The following is an 11,164-nucleotide window of genomic DNA, read 5'->3' as shown; positions in this document are numbered from 1 at the left end:
CTGGATATTCTTTTAGAAGCTAGAGTTGAATAATGTTTTTTACTATAGTCAGGTCAGGTTAAAATAATCAGAAGACAAATTGAATAATCTTATACGGGATGAATAAGATTTTTTTTTTTTTTGTAAAGAAATGTAACCTTAGTTTTCATCCTCTGCATGTAGGGTCACATTATTTACTTGTAGGGTCACATTATTGCCTCATTTTAGAAAATAGGGAGAAACACCCCCTAAAAGTCATATGATCTTAACAAAATCACACCATCAGATTCAGCGTATCAGAGAACCCTATTGTAAAAGTTTCAAGACCCTATCTACAAAAATGTAGAATTTCGCTTTTTTTGCCAGACAAATCACGGATGCGTGTTTATTTTTTTTTTTTTTTGCCAGGGGTGATCGTATCGACTCAGTTGTCCTAGAATGTCACAAAAGGGCTCATTCTAACGGAAATTAAAAGTTATAGTGCCCCTTTTAAGTGATCAAAAAAATTGGAGGGCACCTAGGCCCCCTCCCACCCTCATTTCCCCCCAAAGTCACCGGAACAAAATTCTGAGATAGCCATTTTATTCACCATAGCCAAAAAACCTAATAACTATGTCTTTGGGGACAACTTACTCCCCCGCAGTCTCCGTGGGAGGGGCTGCAAGTTACAAACTTTGACCTGTGTTTACATATACTAAAGGTTACTGGGAAGTGTACAGACGTTTTCAGGGGGATTGTTTTGGTTGGGGGGAGAGTTGAGGGGAGGGGTTACGTGGGAGGATCTTTCCATGGAGGAACTTCTCATGGGGGAAGAGACTTTAAATGGAGGGGACGCAAGATTTTCTAGCATTATTTAAAAAAAAACAATGAAAAAATAAATATGAAAAGTTTTTTCTACTGAAAGTGAGGAGCAGCATTAAAACTGAAAACGAACAGACATTATAACGCATATGAGGCCTTTACGTTATGAGGCCCGTTATTCTACGGCCTTTATGATTCAAGGGTCATTTTTAAGGAATTGGGACAAAAATTTAAGCTTTAGTGTAAAGAGCAAGGTATCGAAGAGGGGCGAGCCCCCTCATATACGCAATAAAAACATACGAATACAGAAGTTCGCTACGTAAGTTAATTCGTAAGTTAGGTATATTTTTTACTTATGAAAAAGTTCGTAAAAAGTTTAAAGTTAATGCCTTTTTAAGTAATCAAAAATTTGGAGGGCAACTAGGCCTCCTCCCTCGCTCCTTTTTTCTCGAAATCTTCCGATTAAAACTATGAAAAAGCCACTTAGCCAAAAAAAATTAATATGCAAATTTCGTTTTAATCATTTATGTGAGGAGAGCCAAGATCAAAACATGCCTTAATACAAAAACGTCCAGAAATTAAACAAAACAAGAGCTAAGGGCTCATATGGCACTTCTGACGAGGCATGAATAGCTAAAAGCCAAGAGATCATATGGTATGAGCTCTAACAAATTTCTATGAATCAATAGATTGATTTAAAAGGACAATAAGAGGCTTAATGCCGGTCCGGATTTAAAATAAGAGCTCTGAGTCACGATGTCCTTCTAAATATCAACATTCCCTAAGATCCGATCCCCCACTCGTATGTTATAAATACCTATTTTTTCTAATTTTTCCTCTCCCTTTAGCCCACCAGATGGTGGAATCTGGGAAAACGACTTTATTAAGTCAATTTGTGCAGCTCCCTGACACGCCTACCAATTTTCATCGTCCTAGCACGTCCAGAAGCACCAAATTCGCCAAATTACTGAACCCCTCCCCCCAACTCCCCAAAAGAGAGCGAATCCAGTAAGGTTCCGTCAATCACATATCAAGGACATTTGCTTATTCTATCCACCAAGCTTCATCCCGATTCCTCCACTCCAAGTGTTTTCCAAGATTTCCCCCTCCAACTCCCACCAATGTCAAAAGATCTGGTCGGGATTTGAAATAAGAGCTCTCAGACATGAATTCCTTCTAAATATCAAATTTCATTAAGATCCGATCACCTATTCGTAAGATAAAAATACCCCAATTTTCACGTTTTCCAAGAATTTTGGTTTCCCCCTCCAATCCCCCCAATGTCATAGGATCTGATCGGAATTTAAAATTAGAGCTTTAAAGCACAAGATCCTTCTAAATATCAAATTTCATTAAGATCTGGTCACCCGTTTGTAAGTTACAAATACTTCGATTTTCAAAATTAACCCCCCCCCCACTCCACCGAAGAGAGCAGATCCGGTCCGGTTATGTCAGTCACGTATCTTAGACAGGTTTTTATTCTTCCCATCCAATTTCATCCTGATCTTACCGCTTTAAGTATTTTCAAAGATTTCCAGTACCCCCCAACTACCCCCCCCCCGAATTACGCTGGATCCAGTTGAGATTTAAAATAAGAGATCTGAGTTACGAGGTCCTTCTAATATGAAATTTCATTAAGATCCAATCGCTCCCTCGTGAGCTGACAATACGTCATTTTTTCTAATTTTCAGAATTAACCCCCCCCCCCCCCAATAGAGCAGATCCGTTCCAATTATGTAAATCCCGTATCTAAGACTTCTGGTTATTTCCCCACCAAGTTTCATCCCGATCCATCCACTCTAAGTATTTTCCAAGTTTTAGGTTTCCCCCTCCCAACTCCCCTCCCCAATGTCACCAGATCCCATCGGGATTTAAAATAAGAGTTAGGATTGAAAATAAGAGCTCTGAGACACAATATGCTTCTAAATATCAAATTTCATTGAGATCCGATCACCTGTTCGTAAGTTAAAAATACCTCATTTTTTGGATCCGTTCCGGTTATGTCAATCATGTATCTTGGACTTGTTCTTATTTTTCACACCAACTGTCATCCCGATCCATCCACTCTAAGTGTTTTCCAAGTTTTAGGTTTCCCCCTCCCAACTCCCCCCCAATGTAACCAGATCTGGTTGGGATTTAAAATAAGAGCTCTGAGACACAATATCCTTCTAAATATCAAATTTCATTGAGATCCGATCACCTGTTCGTAAGTTAAAAATACCTCATTTTTTTTAATTTTTCATAATTAACCCCCCCCCCAAACTACCCCAAAGAGATCGGATCCGTTCTGGTTATTTCAATCATGTATCTAGGACTTGTGCTTATTTTTCCCACCAAGTTTCATCCCGATCCCTCCACTCTAAGTGTTTTCCAAGTTTTAGGTTTCCCCCTCTCAACTCCCCCCAATGTCACCAGATCTAGTCGGGATTCAAAATAAGAGCTCTGAGACACGATATCTTTCTAAATATTAAATTTCATTGAGATCCGATCACCTGTTCGCAAGTTAAAAATCCCTCATTTTTTTTAGTTTTTCAGAATTAACCCCCCCCCTCCCCCCAACTACCCCAAAGAGAGCAGATCCGGTCCGGTTATGTCAGTCACGTATCTTAGACACGTTTTTATTCTTCCCATCTAGTTTCATCCTGATCTCACCGCTTTAAGTGTTTTCTAAGATTTCCGGTTCCCCCCAATTGCCCCCTCCCAATTACGCTGGATCCGGTTGAGACTTCAAATAAGATATCTGAGTTACGACGTCCTTCTAAATATGAAGTTCCATGACGATCCGATCATTCCTTCGTAAGTTAAAAATACGTCATTTTTTCTAATTTTTGAGAATTAACCCCCCCCCCCAAATAGAGAGGATCCGTTCCAACTATGTAAATAACGTATCTAAGATTTCTGTTTATTTCTTCCACCAAGTTTAATACTGATTCCTCCAATCTAAGCGTTTTCCATCATTTTAGGTTCCCCACCACAAACCCAGTGTCACCAGATCCGGTCGAGACTTAAGACAAGAGCTTTGAGACACGATATCTAAATATCAAATTTCACTGAGATCTGATTACCCGTTCTTAAGTTAAAAATACCTGATTTTTTTTAGTTTTTCTCAATTAACCCCCCCCCCCAACTACCCCAAAGAGAGCAGATCCGGTCCGGTTATGTCAGTCACGTATCTTAGACAGGTTTTTATTCTTCCCATCCAGTTTCATCCTGATCTCACCGCTTTAAGTATTTTCTTAGATTTCCGGTTCCCCCCAACTGCCCCCCCCCCAATTACGCTGGATCCGGTTGAGATTTAAAATAAGAGATTTGAGTTAGAGGTCCTTCTAAATACGAAGTTTCATGAAGATCCGATCACTCCTTCGTAAGTTGAAAATACGTCATTTTTTCTAATTTTTAGAAAAACCCCCCGCCCCCAATAGAGCGGATCTGTTCCAATTATATAAATCACGTATCTAAGACTCCTGCTTGTTTTTCCCACTAAGTTTCATCCCGATCTCTCCAATCTAAGCGTGTTCCATCATTTCAGGTTTCCCCACCCCAAACTCCCCCCAATGTCACCAAATCCGGTCAAGACTTAAAATAAGAGCTTTGAGAGACGATATCCTTCTAAATATCAAATGTCATTGAGATCCTATCACCCGTTCGTAAGTTAAAAATACCTCATTTTTTTTAATTTTTCAGAATTAAACCCCCCCCCCCACCCCAACTACCCCAAAGAGAGCGGATCCGTTCCGGTTATGTCAATCATGTATCTAGGATTTGGGCTTATTTTTCCTACCAAGTTTCATCCCGATCCCTCCGCTCTAAGTGTTTTCCAAGTTTTAGGTTTCCCCCTCCCAACTAACCCCCCAATGTCACCAGATCTGGTTGGGATTTAAAATAATAGCTCTGAGACACGATATCCTTCCAAATATCAAATTTCATTGAGATCCGATCACCCGTTCGTAAGTTAAAAATACCTCATTTTTTTAATTTTTCAGAATTACCCTCTCTCAACATGGTTTATAAATTTGGGGGTTTGAGAAATTTTACTTTCCTCGTAAATGACCAAAGATCTTCAAAAAGCAACAACTTATGGAATTCAGTATGATTATTATTTCAAGCCATTCCTCCTCCCCTGGAGAGCAAGAATCACTTTCATGTACTTTAATTACTGTATTTCCTTCTAATTGGGATACTTAATCTCGTCTATCAAATGCTTTTAAATCCAAAGGCACAATAGCTCTTTAGGCAAGCACTAAGAGATCTATTTTGGTGAGCGTCAACAATCGCAAGGGGAAAAATCATCAGTTCCTTACATTTATATTTTGATAATATGGAAAAAACTAATGAAAAATAGGTATAAATGTGAAAATTTTTGATGGAAGAACATCAGTGATTTGTGTACGTGCCTGAAGTTCTCTTTCTGATACCTTGATTAAAATCATTACCTAATTCGTCATCGAAAGTAAGGTTCCTCGCCTTTCCAAAGTGCCCATTTGATTAAACCGAATGATCGTATATTAGGATTTAGTTTGTCACCTTTTCACCATCCCGGTCTTTACACAAAATGTGTTCCTTTAGCACATTGGATCCAGTAGTTACACTTACTGTAGCAATAAATATGTTAGATGGCTTTCTCTCTTCCAAAACCAAGAAGTGAATTTTAAAATTTTTGCCATTTCCTTGAAACAGAGACTTATCAAACGACATAACTAGTGGGATTGTCTATGTATTATGCATGCAGCTTTACCGACGTATACCCTAGGGGATGAATTTGATTACACACTATTTATCTTAATGTTCCCCGTCGTCAAATTCTATATCATACTATAACACTATTAAATGAAAAAAAATAGTTTTTTTAACTGTAAGTAAGGAGCGACAATAAAACTTAAAACGAACAGAAATTATTCCGTATATGAAATGGGTTGTCCCCCCTTCAACGTCTCGCTCTTTATGCTAAAGTTTGACTCTTTGCCACAATTCTACTTTTTAAAACAATTAAAAGCTTTAGCGTAAAGAGCGAGGCGTTGAAGAGGGGACAACCCATTTCATATACGGAGTAATTTCTGTTCGTTTTAAGTTTTAATGTCGCTCCTTACTTACAGTTAAAAAAACTAGTTTTTTTCATTTAATTTCTGAATGTTTTTGAATTAATGCATGTTTGATTTTGGCTCTCCACCATAGGACTTGTCCAATCTTATTTAATTTTTTTGTATTGAATCAGATTAACAGATTATTAAAATGGAATTTGCATATTAATTCCTTTTTTGGCTAAATGGCTTTCTCTTAGTTTTGATCAGAAAATTTTGAGAAATAAGGGGCGGGGAAGGAGGCCTAGTTGCCATCCAATTTTTCAGTTACATAAAAAGGCAACTATAACTTTTAATTTTTAACTAACGTTTCTATTAGTAAAAAATATACGTAACTTAAGAATTAACTTACGTAACAAACTTTTATATTCTTATATTTTTATTATGTATATAAGGGGGTTTGTACCCTCGTTAATGCCTCGCTCTTTACGCTAAATCGTAAGTTTTGTCTCAATTCTTTAAGAACGACCCCTGAATCAGAAAGGCCGTAGAGTAAATAGTTGAAATTACTAAAAATACTTTAGCATAAAAAGCGAGGTATTTATCTCCTCCTAAATACCTCACTATTTATGCTAAAGTATATTTAGACCCCTCGTATGCGTAATAATCTCTGTTTGTTTTAAGCTTCAATGCTACTCCTTACTTTCTCCTTAATTGAAAAAACTTTTTCATGTTTATTTTTTCATTGTTTTTTTTTATAGTAGTTTTAGAAAATTCTGCGCCCTTTTCATTGAATTTCTCTTCCCCCATGACATATTTATCCAAGGAAAGATTAACCCACATAGTCCCCTCCCTCAGCCCCACTCCCAAAACCAAAAAAATCCCCCTGAAAACGTCTCTACACTTCCCAATAACGATTATTATATGTAAACACTGGTTAAAGTTTGTAACTTGCAGCCCCTTCCGCAGGGACTGTGGGGGAGTAAGTCATTCCCAAAGATATAGTTATTAAGGTTTTCGACTATGCGGAACAAAATGGCCATCTCAAAATTTTGATCCGTTGACTTTGGATAAAAAATGAGCATGGAAGGGGGCCTAGGTGCCCTCTAATTTTTTTGGTCACTGAAAAAGGGCACTAGAACTTTTCTTTGCCGTTAGAATGAGCCCTCTTGTGACATTCTAGGACCACTTGGTCGATACGACGACCCCTGGAAAAAAAAACAACAAATAAACACGCACCCGTGATTTGTCTTCTGGCAAAAAAAAAACGAAATTCCACATTTTTGTAGATATGATCTTGAAATTTTTGCTATAGGGTTCTCTGATACGCCGAATGCGATGGTGTGACTTTCGTTAAGATTCTATGACTTTTACGGAGTGCTTTCCCATATTTTCTAAAATAAAGCAAATTTTCTCAGGCTCGTAACTTTTGATGACAAAGACTAAAGGTGATAAAACTTATATGTTTAAAATCAGCATGAAAATCTTATTCTTTTGATGTATGTTTTAGCATCAAAATTCCGTTTTTTAGAGTTTCGTTTACTATTTAGCCGGGTCTCTCCTTACTACAGTTCGTTACCACGAACTGTTTGATAGAACCAATCCTTACATGCTCTTAGGCCTCTCAAGAATACCTATTTCCTTACACATTACAGCATAATCTCCTTTACGCGACTTTGCCCCTCTTTAGGTCCGTTGAGTACCAAATCACCCAAATGTGCCTTATTGACATTCTTTTGCAGAGGCTTATGGGCTGCGATAAGGAATATGTGTTTGAAGCACTTTAACCCTGTTCTAAAACGATTTTATTGTACACCTTTACACCCCTTCCAATATGCATTATATTTAACACACCTCTCCCCTCTGACATCCAAACAAAATACTTTTTAAATTTTACCACACCAACGTCTAAATTTCTTATAAATAGTCTACTGAACACCTCCCTTTTTCTCTATAACTATCCACTTTACTTAAAATAATGTCCTCCAAATCCAAAAATATACCTCAAAATAGTGCAGGTCTGGTTGAAGTGTTTGCATTTTAGCTTGTATATAATGCGAATACACATTAACCGATTTATCATTTAATTAAAAAATCTTTTGTACGATGGATGCTTTAACACCATTCCTACCTCCCCCTTTTGAATCTGTGGCTTAAGAAAGTCTCAAATCTTGACTAAATATGATTGTACTATGATTGTATGTCAACCGATTCAAAAAAATACTACCACCCATGAGCGTATTGAATGGATCCCCAAACTCAACTCTGACAACATAGACATTACGTAAGGCAGATTTTGTCAGATAAAATTCAGGTGATACAGGGAGTGAACCACGACCACTGTTTCCTACTCCCATTTGTCCCCCCCCCATGGTCACTTTGAGTGCCGGGGGGGGGCACTCATGGTCTTGTAGCACCTTCTCAATGGTGTTTGGTGATAAGTCCTCTCGTATTCGATCCAGAAATTTGGTGTCAAAGCCTAGATTAGCTACAAAATTACCTAGATCAAAACTGGGGGTGCAACACTGTTTGGGTTCACCCCCTCACAAAATGAATCTACTCGCTCCCGTTCACTCTCCTGTTGGGCCATTTTACACAGAGAGTATCGAGAACATGTCTCGGTGGCAACAGTAGAGGTTCCTCCATGCCGTGAACGTTGGCCCCTTGAGTTGGTGAAAGTGTCTTTAGGTGAACATAAGAAATCATAAAAACCATTTTCTTTTGAAACGGTTATGATTTTAACCTGCAAAAAATGTATTATTAACCTGTAAGAAAATATAGTATTAAGCTGTCATTTTTCTGGGCAAAACTTCTCCCAGCACCATTGAACATGGCCCCCAATAGTCTTAGTTATTAACTTGAAAGAAAAAAACTTATAACTCCATTTTGAGAACCAGGGCCCTCAAACCCTCCTCCCCCTCCTAGAACTGTCAGCTAAGGTCCTAAAATTCCTAGTTATATTTCCTTTGGAATGGTACTGTTTTAGCTTTAATAGGAACTTATTATTTTAACAGTGATGAAAACCCTGTTTTCTGCTTAAGACCAGGTGGCCTCAACTCACGTTCTTCTCCCAGAACTATCAAAGAAGGTCTAGAATATCCTAACTAGTTTTCCTTTGAAATGGTACAGTTTTATTAAATCGAGAAAGCCAACTAGGTCTTGAACTCCATCCGTTCCTTTTGAAAAATATCGAGGGGAAAATCTCATGATGAGTCTAAAATAATTACAATTTTACATACAAGAGGGGTACTTTTAGTGCTATCCAGTTGCGTGGTAGTCGGTCTCTGATCCATCTAATCTTCTAGTACTTGATTCAGTCAATCTGGTTGATCGTTGGCTTCCTCCTCTGTTAATATTTCAGCTGCAATTTGGAAAAGGAATAAAAAGTTATATAAAAGCTGCAATAAAACAGTTATGGTATTTACGAGTAAAAAGGATGCATTATTAGCCTGGATTTTTGGAGGGCCAGGGAAGTCAAACTCTTCATGATACACCTTGAGTTGGCGAAAAAATCACTAGGTGAATCTCAAAATACGATTAACACCTTATTTTATTTATTGAAGCAGTTATGAATTTAACCTATAAGATAATAACCTATAAGATAACATATAAGAATATAACCTATAACCTATATATCTTTTTAACAGTGATAAAAAAAACATATAACTATTTCTTCGAGGGCCAGGGCTCCAGCAGTAGCATCGAACAAGGGCTGTGTTTAACAGTCGGTAACTTTATTATTAGGAGGGTCTTGAACCTTCGAACAAGAGCCCCTTGATACCCCATCATCCGTACAAATGTAATTATTTTCTCTTCATCCCACCATGCGCGAAAATTAAAACTTCAAGTTTTCGTCACTATGATATGGTTCACCCATAATAAGCCATTGAACTTCTCCGTTCTTTTTCGAAAAATATCACGTTTGAAATTTCATTGTGACTCTTCGCTTGCAAACAAGCTCCCACATCCTCGCTTTGTATGGTGGGAGCAGGGGGTGAAGCTCATACATCTTCACATTGCATGATTGCCTCTGCATTGGCATTGCATATCCTTGGTTTATTTGCCAAAGGTGCCTCTTCCTTACTAGGGTTTTCCTGAAATAAAAGTTGTAATCTTTAAGTTTTCAGTCTCCTCCCTCCTTCCCCAAAATATACATGGACTACTCAAATTAGAAAAAGCTATATTGTCCATATGAAAATACGAATTAAAGCTTCCTCCACCTCTCTCGCAAGTCAAAGATTGCGCTTAACCATAACTCGTCAATTTCATCAGAAAAATACATTTTTATTGTGAACCAACTGTCCTTGTTAAAAATATCAAAGCTGAAATGTACAAAATATTTCACATTGGAACGCAAAAATCACCTTTTTCCATTAGCTATTGACAGGAAGGATTCGGTACTCGTATTTCATGGCAATTAAGGTTTAATCCGAAATAGCTGTTGATTTCAATGCCGTGTATATTTAGGATCTAATATTGCAGTAATGAACTTGCCCGGCTAAAACGTATTCAGTCATGAGAAAATAAGTATATTGCAACCTCGATAAATTTTTTTTTTTGTGAGGGAAGGGGTTATATTTTAGCTGTTATTTTCAGATACAAAATCTTATCAGCTTCAAATTAAGTATACTTATCCCTTTTATGATGGTGGGGGTTTACTTCGACCTCTTAACGCACTTAGGATATTACCTGTAGGTATGCTCAGATAATATCCTTTTTAAAGTCTCTACTCTCACGATTTTTTTTTGGAATGCTAGACTGATGATTCTCCATGTTTATATGCAGATTTAACACTCTGAAGATTTTATACTTTTATGCTCTGATTTCATATTCTTTTATACTTCATATCCTCCTGGCTTAAATTGTTAAGAATATAAGTTTCAAGTTATGGGGAAAAAATTTGTACACTGTTTTCGGCCCCATTTTCAATTTGACACCAGCCTCGAAACTAAAATAAAGTTTGTACATTGGAATCTCCAGGTATTTGCATTTTTTAGGTAAAGTCTGTTCAGAACACGTTTATTGGTCCATTTCAGCAAATTACAAAGCCCTATTTTCCGGGGAACCAGTTTTTTCAATCTTTCATGCTGCATTTGTGCCCCCTTAATCCAATGTTTGGACATAAATTTCGATGGGATAAGATGAAAAAGTTTTGGGCATTTTTGGACATACTATTGGTAAACTTATGCCTACCTATGAATTTGATTTTGTGCAAAAGTTCCTCTTGGCCCATAAACTTGCTACCAAAGCTTCACTTGAACAGTATTGAAAAATATCTAGCTTCATTTTTTGGGCTTCTAAAAAATATGCAGCTCTTGCCCAGGGAACGATCCTTGATATGTTTGATCTGACCGGGCACCCAAGAA

The sequence above is a fragment of the Artemia franciscana genome, chromosome 15, assembly GCF_032884065.1.
Source record: "Artemia franciscana chromosome 15, ASM3288406v1, whole genome shotgun sequence".
Classification (NCBI taxonomy): domain Eukaryota; kingdom Metazoa; phylum Arthropoda; class Branchiopoda; order Anostraca; family Artemiidae; genus Artemia; species Artemia franciscana.
Note: the sequence above shows the minus strand (reverse complement) of the source record.